The sequence below is a fragment of the Ceratotherium simum genome, chromosome 21 (assembly GCF_057802395.1).
Source record: "Ceratotherium simum simum isolate JZ-2026a chromosome 21, ASM5780239v1, whole genome shotgun sequence".
Classification (NCBI taxonomy): Eukaryota; Metazoa; Chordata; class Mammalia; order Perissodactyla; family Rhinocerotidae; genus Ceratotherium; species Ceratotherium simum.
Window position 1 is genome coordinate 4051549 of NC_141920.1, and position 15585 is coordinate 4067133.

At 52.0% G+C, this 15585-nt stretch overlaps 1 protein-coding gene across 1 annotated transcript in view; it reads right to left on the reverse strand.

Moving 5' to 3' along the window:
• PHACTR3 (phosphatase and actin regulator 3) overlaps nt 1-15585 on the reverse strand; it is a 243048-nt gene that overhangs the window by 101901 nt on the left and 125562 nt on the right. The window lies entirely within an intron of this gene.

Below are 15585 nucleotides of genomic sequence, written 5' to 3' on the forward strand. Positions count from 1 at the left end.
GCGAAAGGGGGCCAAAGCCACGCACGTGCCAGTACATGCAGAGAAAACGTCTGCAGGGGCCCCCAAGAAATGGGGAGCACTGGCCTGGGAGAGAGGGAGATGTGGGCTTCACCACAGGCCACTTTGTAGTATATGATGCGTATTATTTTTTATAAAGAAGATTAGTTAGAATGGAAAGCAAAATGCAGCTACCAAAATGGTGCAGCTGGAGAGCCGTGGGCAACAGCAGTGCCGTCTCCACCAGCTCACCGGGCCCCCAGCTGACCGGCACAGCTTAGACCCGAGCCAGGCCATCACCATGGCAGGACCAAGAAAAAATGCCTGAGTTGCCTCAAACCCCTCCTGGGACAGGGAAGGGATGTTTCTTCCAGCAGTGACATTGACCTGAGTCCCCTCTGGGCTCTCTGACTTAACCTCCCAGTGTCACGTGGGTGGACGTTCGCAGGCCCACCAGTGTTCCCCAGCACAGCTGCTGGCACGTGAGCCTGGACCTCGGCCAGGACACCCTGCACCCACACAGACACACACAGCGGCGAGCACATGCCAATTCCACACCTAGGGGGTTAGTTTGCCTCACTGCTGCCTATGGGAAGGGGCTGGCAGCCCGAGTTCATACAAAGCCAGAAGCTCCAGAGAGACTCGAAGATGCCGGAGGAGGAGGCTGGAATGAGCAAGTTCCAGGAGGGTGCACAGAGGAAGGAGGCCACGCACAGTCGGAGGGGCCGGGACCTGTGATGGGCCAGTCACTGTCAGACCCAGTGAAGGGTCTTCAGCTCCCACCTTTCCTACCTGAGGTGTCCCTGTGCCACCTACTCCCCACTGAGGCCCGTTGTGGCCTGCTCCGAATCCGGGCCCTGCCGAGTTCAGCCTGGAGAAGAGCTCGGTGGTGTCCGAACACCCAAGGCCCCAGTGACGGGTGCCCCAGTGATGGGCAGCCCTGGCTAGCAGCCCCTGGAGCCACCCCTCAAGTTCCAAAGGACTGTGCCCGTCAGTAGCCCAGGGCTGTGGGCAAGCCACTCAGCCCTCTGAGCTCAGTTTCCACATTTGTAAAATAAAGATAATAATCATCTGCATACCTGGGGTTGAGAGGAAGGTTCAGTGTGGCCAAAGGGCGGCCACGAAGTCTGGAAACATAGGTAAATATACATAATACACAAGTGATTGATAGTATGTTACAATCTGTGTAAAATAATATTATCTATGTTTCTAGACTTCATGGCCATTCTGATTAACATACCATGCTAGCATGGGTGGTTTTGGCAGAAATTTAAAAAAAAATTTTTTTATTGAAATATAGTTGACATAATTATATTAGTTTCAGGTGTAAATATAGTGATTCAACATTTATATACATTATGAATTGATCACCACAAATCTAGTAACCATCTGTCACAAAGTTATTACAATATTATTGATTATATTCCCTATGCTGTACATTACATCTCCGTGACTTATTTATTTTATGACTGGAAGTTTGTACCTCTTAATCCCCTTCACCTATTTCACCCATCTCCCCACGCCCCTCCCCTCTGGCTCGGTAGAAATTTTCACGATAACAATTTATATAAGTAATACAATAATTATTATGGAGTGAAAGTTAGCCACTGCTTGCTCAGGGCCAGGTACTGTCCTAAGGCATTATCTTATTTTACCCTCACAGTGAGTCTATGAGTAGAGACTGTTATTATATACATTGTACAGATGAGTAAACTGAGTCTCAGGGCACTGAGCCATTTTGTGGACTGACACAGGCGAGGAAATGCTGGGGATGGGGCATGACCTCAAGCAGCCTGACTCCGGAGACCCCTCTCAAATCTCTAAGCTGCTTTTAGGCTGACTGTATAAATTTATCACCCAGAGAGGACACAAATGGATGGCACACCAAGACAAGAGGCATAAACCAGCACTGTCCCAGCCAACCACTCTCTCTAGCTGTCATTAATTGAGCGTTAACTGTGTACCAGAGGCTGTGGCCACAGGCTGCCGTGCAGAGGATGAGCCCAGGGGTGTCTTGTTTGAGAATTTCTCCCTGCAGGCTCAGCAAACCAAAGGCACCTAAGGCAGCGACATCCTCCGCCCTGTTTTCAGCTGAAACTCCAGCAGCCAGAGCCCAGCACCCAGGAGAGGCCCAGGAAATTCGGGTGTGGGAGTGATCAAGCCAGGGAGACCAAAGCGCACGGGTCAGGGATCCCTCCCGCCACCATCTCCCCAGCTCCACACTCTAGGCGTGCGGGGTGCAGATGGGTCCTTCTCTTCCCAGAGGCAGCTGATTCCATGTTATTATCCTCTCCTTTCCTTCCTCCGCCCACGAACGCCAGATGGGAGTAGAACCACCAGTGCCACGTGGCCCCAGGAAAGCTGGCTGTCCTGGAGGCATTTCTGGCACAACAGGAAAAGAACTGGACAGGTCTCCCCAAGCCTCTGGGCTTGTTTGAGATGAAGACGAAGATCCCCAGAGATGAGCATGGGGACGATGGAGCATTGTGATTGCTTTGTTTATACCTTGCCTCATTCCACAAAGGATGGGTGGCAGTCACCAGAAACACACACACCCAACAAGATAAAATGCATTTGAGGGGCCGGCCCCATGGCCGAGTGGTTAAAAAGTTCTGCACTCTGCTTCGGCAGCCCAGGTTCATGAGTTTGGACCCCGGGCGTGGACCTACTCCACTCATCAGCCATGCTGTGGAGGAGTCCCATATACAAAACAAAGACTAGCAATGGATGTTAGCTCAGGGCGAATCTTCCTCAAGCAAAAAAAAAAAGAATGGGGCCGGCCCCGTGGCTTAGCGGTTAAGTGCGCGCGCTCCGCTGCTGGCGGCCCGGGTTCGGATCCCGGGCACGCACCGACACACCGCTTCTCCAGCCATGCTGAGGCCGCGTCCCACATACAGCAACTAGAAGGATGTGCAACTATGACATACAACTATCTACTGGGGCTTTGGGGTTAAAAAAAAGGAGGAGGATTGGCAATAGATGTTAGCTCAGAGCCGGTCTTCCTCAGCAAAAAAAAAAAAAAGAGGATTAGCATGGATGTTAGGGCTGATCTTCCTCACAAAAAAAAAAAAAAAAGAATGAGCATTTGAGGAAATTGAAGGAAAGGGGAGTCTGGACCGGACCACAGCATCAAGGGAGTATAGATACCTCATGGGTGTCAGAAGAGGGCACACATGTGGCTCTGAGCTTCCTAGCAGCCAAAGCAAAAAGGAGCATCACATAGAATAAACTACATTCAGACCCCAAATCCCACTCTGTTTGCACCTGCATTGCTGAGACCCTGGTCCAGGGAGCCAGCATCTCTACGCCAGATGCTCACACAGGCCTCTAATTGGTCTCCCCATGACCTCTTACAAATATAACTCTAATTGTATCACTTCCCTGCTCACCTACACCCTACCCCCACCCCCACCCCTAGAGGCTTCTCTTCTCATTTAGGACAAAATGCAAATTAATCACCAAGCCTGTACAGCTCTCCAAGATCTGCTCCAGCTCCCCTACCCACCTCATCTCTGCCCATTTGTCATCATCATTACTGTGCATTAACATTTAGGGCATGTTATGCAAACCAATATGGCCTAGTTGTTAAGAACACAGGTGCTGGAACCAGGCATCCGGGTCCACAGCCTGGCTGTCACTCACCAGCAGAGGCTGAAGCGTTGGCGCCCTTCTCCTCTTACCTGCATCCTCACCCTTGCCATGTCCTCACTGGGGGTCGGGGAGATGGGGGACCTCCCAAATCCTTGCCTGGGGCCTCGGCCATGTGGCTTGCCTGACCCGATGGAAGGTGGGCAGAAGGGACAGCGCGTCCCCCTCCTAAGCATCCCTTTCCTCCCCAGCCTCCTCCTCCTCACCACCATCACCACCAGCACTATTTTAACCCCCTGACTCCCCGTTCCCCCTGCCACCTCTGACCCTAGTGGCTGCAGCAGGCACTGGGGTTCCCACCCCAAGGCTGACACACAGGGCTCCTCACAGCACAGCCTGGGGCATGCACTGGGCACTTTGGCCACTGAGCAGACTGCACACCTCTCTCCCCTCGAGAATTCATTCATTCGTTCAACAAACACATGCTGATACCAGCCATGCGCCAGGAATTGCACCAGGCATGGAACGCACAGAGGTGAGCAGAAAGAAATTCCTGCCTTCACGGGGCTTCTAGTCGCCTGTGGGAGACAGTCGCCAGATGAAGACGTTAAGAATCCGTGCCTGCTCATCCCATGCAAGACTGCACCCCATCCTTCTCTGCTGCCTCCCTCTCCTCACTTTTCCTCACTGCATTTATCACCTGGTGTGTGTGTACGTCTGTGTGCGTGTACACACACACACGTACACACACGTACACACAATTATTTGTCTGCCTGGGGTTGTCTCCACTCCTCGCTCCATCCCCAATTTGAGGGCAGGGTCTTTGGTGGTTGGTTTACAGCTGAGTCCCCGGTGCCCAGAACAGGGTGGGCACATGAGGTAGGAGCCCATATGCTGAAGAAGATCCTTACAGACACGAGGACGGACGTACCCTAGGGCCTGCTCAGGGAGCTGGGGGACGGGGGGCCGACTGTAAACAGACGGTTAGGAAAGCTTGCTCTGAGTGGGGCTGTTGGAGCAGAAGCCTGAGTGTGAATGGGCGCCAGCCATGTAGACAGGGGGCTGGGCCAGGGAAGAGGGTCCCAGACAGAGGAAGAGCGAGGTCAAGGGCTTGGAGGAAGAACACAGCAGGTGAGAGCCGTGGATGCGGCTGGGGAGCTGGGCAGGGGTTTGAACTTGATTCAAAATTCAGCAAGGAGCCACCGGGGGATCTTCAGCTCAGAAGATCTGATTTGTTCATTTACCAAATGACCAGGACAGATACTTCAGTCTGAGTGACTCCTTGGGGAGCCTGCTATCATTGGGGGAGTGAAGACCCCCAAGCCCAGGTGGCGACAGGCTCCAGAGGTCTGAAGACCACGCCTCAAGTGTCCCCTGGGGAGGAAGTGCCCTGTTCCCCTCTGCCATCCCCCAGCTGGCTCAGGATCACGGCCAGGCTGGGTGAGGGTGTGACTTGCAACCTAAGAACACAAACCTCAGAAGAGATGCTGTGCCGTTCAATGAAGGAATTACTTATAAACCACCTCACCGGCAGAAAGGGCACGAATGTGTCACTGCCTGTGTGCACAGGGGTCTGAGTGAGCAAGAGGTGGGGGTGGGTCCTCCTGGCACATGGCCCACGCACTCGAGGGTGGGTGTGAACGTGGATGAGCGTGGATGTAGGAGAGTGGGTGTGCGCGAATGTGCCTATGTGTGCACCTACACGGGCGGGCATGTACACACAGGGGTGAGCGTGTGTGCACCGTACGCAGGTGTTCACAGAGAGAAGGGAGGGCTGGGCGCACTTGCCAGCTTCCCTGTGTCCCCAGCCCACGAATTCTCAGTGTCTCTCTGGAGCTGCTGAGGAACCTCCCTCCCACATGGGGGAGGATTCGGAGGTGCAAACACATTAGCAGGTCCCTCCAGCCTCTCAACGACACAGCAGCGCTAAGTTCCAGGGGCACCTTTGCCGCCTGTGAGGCATTAGCAGTTAATTAATGAAAACCGTTCCCCACATCCGCCTGGGGAAGTACAACGTGCAGCTACAGGGCAGGAGGGAGGCCTCGGGAGGTTCCCAGTGGTGGGCGGGGCAGGCGCCCCGCTGACATCAGACCTGGAGCTGCAGGTGCTCCCTCCAGCCCCTCCCACCTCTGGTCGCTTAGGCAACTGCAACCCTCTTCCGGCCCCCTCTCAGGCTCAGAGCAGTGGGTGCACTTGTCCCCCAGTACCCAACCCCACCCACCTGCCCCGTCGATGGATCACACAAACCTACAGGCCAGGCACTGTTCTAGAACAAGACAGTGAAGGATACCGATGCCGTGGCCGAGCTCACCGAGCTTACGGGCTAACCTCCTCGCCTGGTGCAGGGCCAAATCCTTTACTCATAACAGCCCCGATCACTCTCAGATATCATCCTGGGATGTAATACTGTTTATTGCTGTCATCTGTTTTTCCCACTGGAACCAACGCACGCTCCAGGAAAACAGGATCTGTGACCGTTTTGTTCATCACAGGTCCCTGGCATCTTTCCTGGTGCCTGGCACCCAGGAGGTGCTCAAATAAACACCTGCTTGACCTGTGAATCTGGGATGCGGAACTGCCAGTGCTGGAGCCAGGACCCGGCCCCCGGCCGTCTGACTCCAAAGTCCACCCCCCTTAGTGACATCAGGCACTTCTGCTTCCTCGTCTTCTATCCACTGACCTATCCCCGTCTCCTTCCACTTCACCAGGACACTCTGCCCCCAAAACACAATAGAAGGGAAGCCCCATCTCACTGGGGGAGTGAGGTCAGACACCAGGTGCCTCGTAGGGAAGACAAGCACCGTCTGTATCACACAATATTGGGACACGACTTTGTTTCATTCATTCATTCATTCATTCACAAACTCATTCATCGAGTATCAGCAGAGGCCTACCATGTGCCAGGGCTGCTCTGAGTTTGAGACAGAGCAGTAAACACAATCGACATGCTATCTCACTCTGCATGAAGCTCACCTGCTTATGGAGGAGGAAGAAAACAAACAAGGAAACAATGAGATAACTCTGGAATGTGATGTGAGCTATGAAAGGGGCAAACACGAAGCTGGAATGTGGACCAACAGAGTGTGGCCTCGACTTCTTTGGTGAGTCTTCCCTGCCCAAAAGAATCCATCTGGCAATACTTAGCGACCATCCTCTGTGAACAAAGCACCGTGCCAGGCCTGAGGTGGAATGAAGAGGTGCAGGACACACCCCTGCCCTGGTGGGCTCGCTGGCCGCAAAGAAAACCAAAGTGCATGGGGTCACCAGGAAGAAGCAGGACAGAGGATCACAACTGCAGAGGAAGTAATTCTTCCTTCCTGGGGGTGGGAAACTCTGGGAAGGCTACTGGGGGCAGAGGATATTAGAGCTGGGCCTTGGAGGTTGAGTAGGAGTTGAATAAAAGGTGCAAGTCCATAAAAGCATGACAGTATGTGGTGTTTGAGGGATGGAGAACAACACAGGGAAGCAAGATCTGATCTCTAAATTCTGATCCCTAAGTCCCTAATCTCTGAGGTTCAGAAGCACAGGAAAACTTCCACATATAAAATTGGGATCCACACAGAGATGCTAACTTTTTATGGTGCCAACTAATGCCCAACACATGCCCACAAATACACATACACAAAACTATCACCTATTACCATCACCACTGACTATAAATAATTAGGAAGAACATAATCTCAACATAAGAAAAGAATCTTTTAATTAAATATATATTGATAAATGAAAAGATAACAATGCTGTGTTGTCCTTAGTGTTCCTAACTTCTGGCATGGGTCTGTGTACTTAAATCTGAGAACTCTTGGGCTGGAGCTCATGGTTTCTGGATCAGAGGGGATGGAGAGGATGGAGGGGAGGCTGGGGCCTACTCAAGAAGAGCTGTGAGTGGCCGTGATAGGAGCCGTGAGGGCATGGGAATCCCTGAGGGACCTGGTGTGAGGTCAACGTTGAGGAAAGACCACAGAGGATGCTGATGTGAACAGCAGACTGCAGGGAAATGAGGCTGGACGCAGAGAGCCCACTGAAAGGGGACAGGCAGGGTGAGGGCAATGGGGCCAGCAGAGAAAGGAGGGAGGACTCCAGAGATTCGTCATTAGAGCCAGGTGAGAAACCAGCGGGGCGCATTAACATATGGAAGAGTCCAGGAAACCAAGGTTTGTTTTGTTGTCATTGTCACCAGCAACAGCAGCATCTATTGAGCGCCTGCTGTGTGACTAACTCTGTCCTAAGCATTTAACATGAATTAGCTCATCCCATTCCCATCCAGACCCTGAAGGCAGGTCACTATTTTCATCACCTACACTACAAGGACGCAAATGGAGGCACAGAGATGTGAAATAATTTTCCCAGGTCATGCAGCTAAAGCAACAGAGTGGCCTTGGAAGTCAGGGCACCTGCTCCAAAAGCCCTCATCCTAACCCCTGTGTTAGACCCCGCAGAGCAGATGATAACAGCACTGTTATCGGGGATACGGGAAGAAGGAGGAGAAACGGGGCCGGGGCCGAGATAAACATTCAAGCAGCATATACTAAAATCATGGCAGTTAGGGTCAAAAGACTAACAGCTTGTGTCCAGGCTGCAAGAGATGTGGCTTGACGGCCACCTACAAAGAAAGTGCTGGGTGTTTTAAATCACCCACCACCAGGATGGGCCTGAACGTCCAAAACCAAATTTTCAAAATGGACTTTGCGTCTCCTAGATGTGCAAGTACTCTTGGTTTGCCCTTCTTCACTCCTCCTGGAAAATGATTGTGTAACGACTGAAGAGTGGGGTATCTGAGAGTACTGAGCATAGAAGCAGAACCAGGGCCACACTTCCAGGAAGGAGCGAGCCCACTCCGCACGATCCCGCTGCTCAGACGGAGGAAGGAACGGTCACTGGCGTGGAGTGGGGGCAGGGACAGATACAGGAAGAAGGGCGAATTTACTTAAAGGGGGGAAAAAGAACTCCTACAGGCCTATGGCTCTATTCCCAGAAACCCTGCAGACCTTTCCCCAGAGCTCTGCGAGCGCAACTCTCTGAATCTGTGATCTATTGCAGCCCCTGCGGTGAGAACGCTGCAGCCTTTCCAGTTTGGAGGAAACAGGGACCCAACAGCAGGATCTCCCTCCTCCGGCACCCAGCACAGCCCTGGACACACGGAGTGAATGAATGAAGGAGTGCATGAGTGAATGAATGAGAGAGATTGATCCTGCAATACGAAAACTTTAGTGGAATCAAAATGCAGGTCAATGGTTATTAACAACCACCTGGAGCCATCTCTGCCCCTTAGCAGGAGGTAACTATGATTCCTAAGTAACTTCCAGGCCTCGTGCTGGGCCATCCTTTCCCCCCACTGCCACCTGAGCAGCCTTTTCTCTCCCTTGCTCGTTAGTCGAGGTGCTAAGAAACACAGAGAAGCAAGTACAAGAGCCTCACTAAGCTTCATAGTGAATAATGGGCCCCTGGAATATTGTGAATTGAATGAATGCTTAATCACAGGAGAACATAGTTTTGAATGCTCAAGGGGAAGCCACCAAATTCTTTTGGGTGTTCATCCCAAGAAAACAATCCCAGGAGGCAGGGACTACATTTTCAGCTCCATTTTACATTTAGGAAGTGGAGGCTCTGGGGAGAGGCCATGTGTGAAGGCACATAGCTACTAAGTGGCAGGTCTGCCATTAGCGCCCAGGCTCTCTGATCTAAAGTTCACCATCTGGGCACGACACCAGTGTTTCCTAAAGCGTGTTCCATGGAACCCTAGCACGGGAGATGCTTTGTGGATGAAGATAGTTGGGAAAACACTGTCTACGCTAAAAGCCCTCCCTGAAGAGCCCCACCACATATGACCATAGTAAAGGCTCTGAGAAGTTCTGAACAGACAGGTCAGGCAATTCCTACTTACATCTTGCTGCCAGGCAGCAATAACCACACAAAAGCCATCAGACGGAGTCTGAGCAATAACCTGAGATTAAGCAGTCTGAATGTACTCCTGGTAAGTAGTGTTAATGACAATTTATTTTTGGAATATCAAAGTCTTTTCTTCAATATCTATATTCCAAAGATAACAGAGTTCTCTAAGACCTTAGCAGAAGTTGGGCCTCAAAATTTCCCAAGTCGCCAAGCTTCTGCCAGCTGTCTGAGGCCCCCTACACAGCAACGATGCTGAAATTAAGACTAGATAAACGGGCGTCATTTATGCCTCTGACACCAGTGGAAAAATCAAGACATTATTAAAGCGGCTTTTTTTTTCCCCATGTGTATTGCAGAAAACACAGCACATAAAAAAGCAAGCCCATCTGTTTCGTATCAACCCCATAATTCTGCCAATGGTCACGGGTGCCTGCCAGACGTAAGGCCAGTTCTCCAAATAAACTCAGCTCAAATCTTTAAATCAAGTGGATCTGAAAACGCTGCCTGGCTTTTGGAACCAGGAGTTAAAGCACGAATATGATGGGGTGGGGGGGAGAACAGTGGAATCTGGAAAACCAGCTCTGTCGTCGTCATCGTCCTCTGCTGTTCGCAGGCCTAGCGGGATGCTCTGTATTTGCACATAAGCAGACTCATAAAAATTCTTTTGCAAGAAGCCCAAAGACTTTGCAAAGACTAAAAGCTGCTCTTGGAGACATCCTCCTAAAGATCCTATTTGACAGAGACGAGAAAGATAAGTGTTTCCGAGAGAGGATAAACAGTAAAATAATGCATAGGGAGACTGGCGTTGTGGCACAAATTTAGACAAATAATATTGCCCAACATCTTCAAAGTCCGAGTTCCAACCCTGACTTTCTAAAGCTAGAGTGTAAAGTGAGGTTCTTGTACAATGTCAGTCAAAGCTTAAGGAAAATGTTAATTTTTGAAATATGCATACTTTAGCATTTTTCAGAGGAATTAAACGCATTTTAAATGCTGGGAAGATTCCGAGCCAACAGATTTGTATTTTGAAAATGTGTCCCACACTCATTTTGCTTAGGTCAGAGACAGGCAAAGGTTTTCTGAAATGGGCCAGTTAGTAACTATCTTAGGCTCCATGGGCCCCACAAGCTCTGTTGCAACCACTCAACTCTGCCACTGTAACACGAAAGCAGCAGTGAGTGGTATGTAAAGTAATGGGCATGGCTATATTTTAATAAAACTTTATTTACAAAAAGCAGTGGCAGGCGGATTTGGTCCATGGGCTGTTGTTTGCCAACTCCTGCCTTAAGTGGTGCCTTTGGAAATGTCTTCAGGGAAAAAGTACTACAGGACGCTCTAAGAAAGAGGGAGAGAAGGAATGGTCTTGATCCTGAGTCCTTACCTTCCCTCCTACCTCTAAGCCCAGGGGTCCAGGCCAGCATCATGCTCCCCCCACCAACCCTGCAGCCTCCCCCCTGGTTTCCAGCATCCGCTAATCCTGCCCTGCTAAGCAAACAGAGCCTTGCATCACGTCCCTGCTTGACATCATAGTGGCTTCTAGGATGGAATATAAAAGCCCAACTATGACCACAGAGTCCTGGCCCCTGTGTTCTTAAGGTTATCTCAGGCCACGCCCCTCCTCCCCTATGCTCCAGTGTATCTGTCTCTTTTCAGAACCTCACTCACCAAGCTCTCTCCCACCACAGGGCTGCCTCCCATGCCGATCCCTCTGGAGACAACACTTTTCCCCTAATGACACCTACTCATCTCTCATGGTCCCATTCTCCATACCTAGCTATTAGGTTTCCTAGCTCTTTTTTCCACCATAGCCTTCAGCACGAGGTATAATTAGCTATTGATTTTTGTGTTCGTTAGTTTAATGTCCATCTTGGCTATTTGACCCTGAGAGCTGAGAGCAAGTGTATCCCGCGTAACTGCCTCCACAGGCCCTAAAAGAGAGCCCAGGAGGGTCCCAGCAAGGGCCCAACAAGTATGTGAGAACCAAAAGGAAAGGAGCTGTAGCTCTTCCGTGCTCGAGTTCACAGCCCCTACCCATGGGGAGCTTGTCTGGGCACAGCCAAAGCTTACAATCCTAGCAGAACAGGGCCCGGTTCTCAGAATTTCCCAAGTTGGGCTCCGTCGTGAATCTGATGGGTTTTTCTGCCACATGACATTTTTGCCCGGCTCTGCCTCCTTCTGGCATCTCAAGAGTGGATTTCCAGCTGCTCACCGAGAACTTTCACCTGAGAGCAAACGATCTTATGCCTGCAAGTGTCTGTGCTCTTGTCATCGTGGCTACTTGCTTTACCACAGGCCCTGTCCTGGCCCTGGGTCCTCTGGTGACTGCCACAGAAGCAACAGAGCAAGACGGAGACAGCCCAACAAGCCAGCAAATCTGTACAGCGCACGCCTTCCGGGAACAATCAACAGCGGGTGACACGGGCCAGTCCTGGGAGGATGCTCCTGCAGGTGACACCTGTCTGCTCAGAGCATCCGTAAAGACCTTCCACTGCTGTTGGGAGACAGCTCCCTTGGTACCCCCTAGGGAGGGCCCGCCCCAGTTGGCAGACACACGGCTAACTGCCCCCGGCCCCAGCCATCATTGTCGTCATTCTGGGGCACCAGGGAGCCATGCTGGTGAGGCAGCCAGCTCTATCCACTCCCCACTGGACCAAGTGGCTCATGCCTCAGTCCACTTTCCTGGGCATCTACTCCGTGCCTGAGACCTGGCCCCCTCCCAGTCCGAGGGTCTGGAGGTGGGGTGTGGTGACAGTCAGGTGAATGGGCAATTAGGACAGTGTGACTTGACTCCTTCCCCACTCCCCTGCCCATTCGCCCTGGCCCTGGTCACCCTCAGTGCTCTCAGGTTCCTGCCATGTCCCACCCCTGGGTCATGTCACACCACGTCCCCTGTCCCCATCTTACCCTGCTTAAACCCCTCCAGTGGCTTCCATCTGCATCTGGAAACAAACCCCACCTCATTGTCTTGGTCCTCAAAGCCCCGTGACCTATCTCCTCACCAGCAGCCCCCGCGCCCCAGGTCTCTTTAGCTCCCCAAGCTCGGAACCCCGCCCTTGGCCGGCCCTGGAGGACCCTCTCCCTCCCACCTTTGCAAAGCCACCTCCTTCTTGTCTCTCGGTTTTGGTGCAAAGTCTCCTCTGCGGGGAGGTCCTCCGAGCCACAGGGAGACCCGGCGCCATCGCAGCACACCTCGCTCTCGGCAGGGCACGCGTGCCTCTCGGAGGTGTGCTTATTTCACGGGCTCTCCTCCCTGGGGAGACCTTGCAGCCTCGGCCCCCAGCAGGATCCTGAGAGACACTCTGGAAGGAATCAGCGAACGAACTGATGAATGGAAGAGGCGCTGCGATCAAGATCAAGACAGGGTTCATGGAAAAAGGTGGAAAAAGGATTGGTCTCTGGACTCAGGTGAGACTTTCTGGGAAAGTGATGGCACCTGAGGTGAGTTCTGAAGACCCAGCAGGAGTTAAGTGAGCTGTAATAAACACACAAAAAAGGTACTATTCCATCGTCTGGATGTATCACATTTTGTTTCTCCATTCATCCACTGACGACGATTTGGGTTGTTTCCACCTTTGGGCTATTGTGAATATGATGCTATGAATATTCAGGTCTAAGTTTTTGTTTGAATACCTGTTCTCAAGTCCTTTGGTATATGCCTGGGAGTGGAACTGCCGGGTCATATGGTAGCTCTGTTTAACTTTTCGAGGAAAAGCCAGGCTGTTTTCCACAGTGGCTGCACCGTTTTACATTCCCAGCAGGAATGAAGCACCGATACATGCTACAACACAGGTGAATGCTGAAAACACAACGCTGAGTGCCAGAAGCCAGGACAAAAGACCACATATTGTATGAGTCCATTTATATGAAATGTCCTATATGAATAGGACAACCTACAGAGACAGAATATAGCTCAGCGGTTGTCAGCGCTGGGGGAGGGGAGAATGGGGAGTGACTGCTGATGGGCATAGAGTGATGAGAAAGTTCCAGAATTAGATTGTGGTGGTGGTTGCACAACAACGTGAATGTATTTAACACCATGGACTTGTACCCTTTAAAATGGTTAAAATGTTAAATTTTATGTTATGTGTACTTTATCTCAATTAAAACAAAACGTAGGGGCCAGCCCAAGGGCGTAGTGGTTAAGTTCACGCTCTCAGCTTCAGCGGCCTGGGGTTCGTGGGTTCAGATCCCGGGCGCAGACCTACACACCACTTGTCAAGCCATGCTGTGGCAGCATCCCAAATGCAAAGTGGAGGAAGAGGGGCACAGATGTTAGCTGAGAGCCAATCTTCCTCACCAAAAAAAAAAAAAAAGGAAAGAAAAGGTATATCCCAACCCAGTGGAACTCCCTGTCATGTCATGAAGCTGGGGTGAGACCAAAATTGATCAAAAAGAGCAGTGGTTTCCAGGTAGACTGTGGAGCAAATGGCTCTCCATTTTCCATTGGCCTGCGTCTTGAGTATGGCATGGCCAGGGGCTCAGGAAACCCAGTGTCCGGGGAACAAAGGATGCAATTACTCTAGCAGCAGCAGGCCTGCACCGAGCAGCCCAGCCTCCCTGTGTTCTTAATGCCAGCTCACTGCCAGGCTCGCTTCCAGGCCTGGCCTCTTCCTTCACACAAGTCCATCCAGCGCTCTGCAGGATGAGGACTCCGGGCTGCAGAAGAAAGTGGGTCAGCACGTCACACGAGAACCCACACGTACATCACGACGGATTCACGCAGAGCTGAAAGAGCCAGAAAGACCCCAAGTCTCACGCAAGGCGCAAACTTTGCAATCACTGTAAATTAGAAACTTTGTAAGGGTCCCATGTCTCAAAGCCTTCTGGCTGTGGGAACCGTAAACTGGGCTCACACGATTGCCACATGGAGGAATCTCTTTAGCGGACGAGCAGGACCATTCTCCTTCTTATGTCAGAGCACACCAGAAATTGTGCAAATTCTGGATTAGGTGGCAGCCTTGTTCTTCCAGGCAGGTCCAGGAGGCCCCGGGTTGGACACAGGATGTGTGCTGGCCCCACAGCAGGAACTGTCGGCGCGCTCCTGGGTCCCTGCGCCCTTCTCCTTTTGTGAAAGAGAAGGCAGTGCTGGGGGTCGCTGCGGCCCGGCTGGCCGGAGCCAAGGGCTGACTTGACACAAGTAACGCCCAGTCCCCTGGCCTCCATTAGGGACAAGCTCTGAGGAGCTGATTACACACGAGTCCCCGGCAGGCTCAGGCTGCAGCTGTGGACCGCACCCCTGCTTGGCCTCCTCCCCCATCCTGTGCAGCTTCCCCCGTTGTTACCAGTCTCTCCTGGGAGCACTTTCTTATGAGTTACTTGCCCTCAAACCCTCATCCCAGGGTCACCCTGCAACCATCTACTCTGTGCAGGGTGCTGGGCTGACGTCGATGAACAAAACTAGACATGGCACCTGCCTTCACTGAGCTCACGGGCTCCCTGGGCTCACGGCCTACCTGGGTTCACGGCCTCCCCGGGCTCACGGCCTACCTGGGTTCATGGCCTCCCCAGGCTCACAGCCTCCCCGGGCTCATGACGTACCTGGGCTCACGGCCTCCCTGGGTTCATGGCCTCCCTGGGTGCACGGCCTACCTGGGCTCATGGCCTAACTGGGTTCACGGCCTCCCTGGGCTCACGGCGTACCTGGGTTCATGGCCTCCCTGGGCGCATGGCCTACCTGGGCTCACAAGTATCAATCAATGACTCCAATGCATAGCTGCACCATGACAGCCCAGATAAGCGTTTTGAGGGAGAGGGAGAGAGCTGTACAAAAGCATGTAGTGGGGAGTGGACACATTTCCTAGAGGAGGTGACTCAAGCTCAGATGAGGATGAGCTGGACTGAGAACTTTTCATTCAGAAAAAAACAATGTTCAAAACCACCTGGAAAAACAGTTTGGAATATTCAATTCACACTTTTCTCCAAAAATCTCCCCTTCCCGTTTATCTTGCCTTCATTTCCATCAGAAGCCATGTGGCAAAGAGATAAGTACAGTCCAGAAGGGTTAAGCGACTGGCCCAGGATCACGCAACATTGGGTGACGGTCCTGGATATGAACACCAGGCTTCCAGTCTTCCCAGGTGAAGTGGATCTCTGCAGGTCTCCGCTGCT